The sequence below is a fragment of the Malus domestica genome, chromosome 08 (genome assembly GCF_042453785.1).
Source record: "Malus domestica chromosome 08, GDT2T_hap1".
NCBI lineage: Eukaryota > Viridiplantae > Streptophyta > Magnoliopsida > Rosales > Rosaceae > Malus > Malus domestica.
Window position 1 is genome coordinate 10,648,329 of NC_091668.1, and position 5,077 is coordinate 10,653,405.

Here is a 5,077-nt window from a genome sequence, read left to right on the forward strand (position 1 = left end):
AGAAAAAGAAATAGAGATACAATGTATGCATATCTCGATACGCTAAAATGGACATGATTCATATCTATTCCATAAAGAATGTAAATATTCCACCTTTTTCGAATAGTGTATCTTCACAATATAACTCGGGCTAAAATGAAGTCCTGTCTAATCCACATTCGTCATGTGCACATGATGTGACAAAATAAAATGAACTTGGGCTAAAATCAAATAACATGAGACTCACAAATAAATAATGAAGGATATTGAGCCGGCCCAACAGTAAGGTTGTGGGGTCGAATAACACATCTCACACTTGGTCATATCCATCCAACCTAAGACGATGTTCCATCACGGTTGGAGGTTGTAGGTTCAAACAATGCAACTCTCACACTTGGTCTATCATTTTATAAATTAAGATGTTTTCTGAGATGCAGACTTTGCGTGCGACCTTGCTTTAGAAACTCCCATAAATTAAAGAGTTGAACTTGAAACAAATCCCTCCCAGTTGCATTGCACCATTCACAGTCATAAAGCAGAACAGAATGCCAGTCGGCACGACCTCCATCGACTCCTCCTCCTGCGGGGGTCTCTTTCATCTCTGGTAATTTCTGCAACAATTAATTAAATCTGTACTTACTAATCTAAATCAGTTTCTATGATGATGATGATATATACACACACACACGCACATCCCCATGTATAATTTAACCTTTCTTCCGAAAATTAATCAAAGTTTTGATCTTAAAGCTTAATCAATTTCCTGTATATGATTTTTTTCTTCTTAGAAATCTCAATTAAAAGGCTTAATCAGTTTCATGTATAATCCACCGCCAGCGATCCACAACAATTTTCAAGGGTGACTTCAAGAACGGAAACTGGACCATTTTTCCCTTGCTAATCCAAATTTGGAATCTCTCCAATCGTTTTCATTCGATCAACTAGCGGTGGTTCCTCGTCAAGCGAATTGTGTGCAGTCGATTGGGTTGCTTCGCAATGTAAAAGAAGGATGCGCTCTGATGTTTGGGTCATAAGGCCCTCATCCTCTCTGGTTCACATTTTATCCAAAGATGATCTTCTTTGCCCCCCATAAAACTTTGGAAGCTGGGTTTGGGAAGGATAGCCTTCTTTGTTCTGTATTTCTTTACTTTTATTCTGCTTGGTTTTGTCTTTCTTCCTTGTATTGCTGTTTGGCTTCTGGGCTCTGCCCTTAATGAAATGCTACCTCTTGTCCAAAAAAAAAAAATCGTTAGAGGGAGAGCGTGAGTGGTGTTGCAGCAAAATGGGACAAGATATGTTGGTCAAAACTCTACTATCTCTGCCTCCCAAAACTCTGATGCGATTCAAATATGTCTATAATATGGAAAGTAAATTGGTAGACCTTTTGTGATATTCCATCCCAAAATTTAGTTTTATTTCATTTTTTGAAGTATTTCAGAGATTGAATTGGAGATAGTACGTTAAATTCTCCGTTTTTGAGAAAAAACAAAGTTAGGGGTATTTTGGTCATTTCAAGTTGATGGGCACTTTAGTAATTTGACCACAGTTCTATAAATGGAGGTGCATCTTCTGAAAGACTCCAGAGGCTTTCCATAACGGGAAGGGACCTGCTGACCCGTTTTTAGGGCGATCGGATCGTCGACCCGCCAACTTGACCTGCTCATATCTCCTTCATTAGATAGATAAGATGCATGCATACCTTTCACCAAATTACTTTAGTCTAAAGAAAGCATTGCAATTGGCACTGTTCTTGACTGTTCATTGTACCTGAATTTCACTTGATTTACGAGGCTGCCACTGAGTCTCTCTGCCGCTCATTTTCACGCCGCGTGTTGATGATCGTGGGAAGGCAGGGGTGAGATGGGTCTGTAGGGTTTCGAACGGGTTGGCTGGGTTAGAGACTTTCATTTCCTTTCTTTGTGAGCTGCAGTGGGACTCGATGAGAGCATGCCGTCGGGAGAGAGAGCGAGTGAGCAAAGAGAGAATAGAGACAGGGAGGGAGAGAGATAGAGATTTGGTGAGAGGAAGGCATGCGGCTTGCAGGCAAACAGAGTCACAGGGGGTGTACGATTGGAGGGAGAGAAAGGGGTTGGTTTCGAAAGCTCTACCTTAGGGTTTAGGGTTGTTCCTGCAAGATTTCAACAGCGTTTTCCCTCTTCTCCACTATTTTCCTTCATTCCCTTTTCTCTAAACCAGAAAACTAGATTCCTCTTATGGAGTCTCTCCCAGTGTGGAACCCCCGCCACCACCAGGCGCCACAGCTGCGTCAAAGGTTTGCGTGTTGAATTTCACATCAACGGCATCTCCCTATAACCTAGGAGCTTGGTTCGGATCGGCCGATTCCGGAGGCCCTACCATCGAGGTTAGTCTGAAGCGATTCCTATCTTATTGACTTATTGCATGTCAAAATCTGCTTCAAATTTGTGATTTAATATAATTGGGCTTTAGAAAAAAATTTATGATTTTGTCTAATCCAATTGAATGATTAGAAAAATTTTCATTAAATTTTTGGGTTCCTGGGGGGTTCTGAATCGTGATGTTGAGAGAGCTTGGTTGCTTTAATTGCTAATGAAATTAGCTCCTAAACGTTCATAATTTGCCTTTTATATGTTCATTCTATATTTTCTTTGAGTTCAGATATATTTGTGGTTTTTTTTTTTTTTTTTTTTTGTGATATATTGCTGATGCCAAAATATTATATTTACAAGGACAAAGATAGCAAGGTTCTAAATCAAAATTTTATCCTGGTTCTGCTGCTGGGTTCACTATTAGTAAAAGGCACATGAAATATGGTATTGATTTCAGAGCCTTTGATTTCTCAGAATGTCTTCATATATCGAATGTCATATGAATTTAGTTGTAGTTAATTTGTCAAAGTTTGTTGTTGTTTAGCTTTTTCAAATGGCAGCCTTAGTATTTGCCCAGTATTATTTGTGAATTCCAAACTTTGCTTATAATTGTAGGTATGTAAAAGCTGCCAATTGGATTTGTTCCCCAGATGATAATGGCATACTAATGTAATGGTTGTTCTTTTGCTTTGATGTACGAGTAAGAAGATTGTTTTGCCCCTTATGTATCTTGCTTCTTTCTGTTCCACGAAGTTGCCAAGAAAAAAAGTACTTTGTGATCGTTTTATGGTGATGTGTAGAAAAATTTGTCTATTTTTCTTTGTATTAGCAACCTATTACCCCTTCATGAGCATGTTCAGTTAAGAAACTTTAGATTTTTCTTCTGTTTAATTTCTCATCTGATAGTTTCAATATTAATAGAGTCCAATTAACATCCATATTGGAATGACAATCGAGAAATGCAATGACATACTTCTAATTCCATCCTCATTAAGAGTCTTGGTAACAATCAAGACTTGAATGACATGTTTCTCATTGTTTGTTTCTGTTACAGATCTACAAAGGATGATGAAAGCATTTCGTCATTGATCTTTGGAGAAACAGAGGCATGCATATAAAATATGTAATTACCCAGAACCTTTGTTTCAGTTGAAGCATGTCATCAAAGAGAGTAGTCAATTAACAGTTGCCAATTGATATTAGGTCTTAAATATAATTTTAGCTTTGATTTTTTTTTTTATAAATTAAAACTTTTTACAGAGTTTTATTTTTATGTAGATGGGTGAAATATATATATATTGTAATATTACTTTGATTTGCAGATATGTCATTGCAGCAATAGTACATATATTTTCAATTTAAACATCCTATATATTTTCATACTGCATGTTGTCTGGGTAACCTCAAACAGATATGTCAAACATTTTTTTTCTAATTTGTTGTAGTGTTTCCATTTTTTGGTGCAGAGCTCCACGATTGGCTAGCGTGAATCTTGGTATCTTCATATGCATGCAATGTTCAGGGATCCACAGTAGTCTTGGGGTACATATATCAAAGGTATAATTTTCGGTTATGCAAAAACTTCAAATTCGTTTTTTTATTTGTATGGTACTCAATTCCATATTTTATGCGTTATGCTAATGAGTTTCGGTTCTATTTTTCCCTGCATTATTATGATGATTTGGATGCTTTTGTAGGTGAGATCTACCACTTTGGATACATGGCTCCCAGAGTAGGTTGCATATATCCAATGTAAGTACCAATGCTGTTTTACCAGCTTCTTTCCATTCTGGTAGTAAGGTCATTACTCTGTCAAGCAAGGTTGCTCTGAGAGTGAGAACACCGAGGGCACACTCTCTTACCCTCACTGACCCACATTAAAAAAGAGGCACATTATGTTTGCACCCTATTTTCGCATATCTCTATAAATTTAGCTATTTTTTATCCAGTTTTTTTTTTCGTTAAGCTTTCATATTGCTGTTAATTTAGGTGTTTTCTATCTGTGTTGGTCCATCTACTTATACTTTTCAAATGTTGGTTCATCTTATGTTACATATGAAATGATAATTATCGCACGAGGAGAAGCAGAGGGCATTATTGCAAATGCAGTGGAGAGTTTTGGTAATAAGCCACAAGAGGGCCTAGAAGTGAATTCAAAGAAGGTTGGCTATACAATAGATTACTCTCTCTCTCTCTCTCTCTCTTCCCCCCCCCCCCCCACAAACACAGATTAAATTACTATAAGTTGCTTAGTTGCAGTTGATTGGATGTATTGGTTAATCTTAATTTTAGTCCACATAAATTACTATGGCTGTGGAAATTGAACTAAAAAGTACATTTCTTTTTTAAAATTGAATTTTTTTTCCTATATAAGACTTTTCGTTTCTCGATACTAAGTCTAAAATAGAGATTTCAGAGCAAAACATTGATCCAGTATAAGTGAGTTGTGATTTTGTAGTTTATTTATGTTTCCAGATAAAATCTACGAGATTAGAAAGAGAAAAAGGGCAAAGGAAAGCTATGGTGACTCTCGGAAGATGGTTCAAGTCTCTGTTGGAGGTACATTGGATTTATGTTTATTACGTGTTTAGTACATTGTTTGGACTATAGATTTGGATTGAACTCAATGTTGTCCATGTATATAAATATATGTGCGTAAATATATTTTTGTGTGAATATATGTGTGCATATAGATTTATACATTGTTAGGACTAATAATGTTTGTGCTGTTGGGATTTTCGATTGGGATT

The 5,077-nt window shown here is 36.8% G+C and overlaps 1 long non-coding RNA gene across 2 annotated transcripts; it reads left to right on the forward strand.

Moving 5' to 3' along the window:
* The first annotated feature begins 2,199 nt into the window (after window positions 1–2,199).
* On the forward strand, window positions 2,200–4,466 carry LOC139198448 (uncharacterized). Of its 2 annotated transcripts, XR_011583977.1 has the most exons (5): window positions 2,200–2,341; window positions 3,382–3,450; window positions 3,794–3,884; window positions 4,025–4,079; window positions 4,413–4,466. It is a non-coding gene; the product is annotated as an uncharacterized lncRNA (long non-coding RNA). The 2 variants fall into 2 exon arrangements; XR_011583976.1 differs by lacking the exon at window positions 4,413–4,466 and having other exon boundaries at window positions 4,025–4,145.
* Window positions 4,467–5,077: the final 611 nt, after the last annotated feature.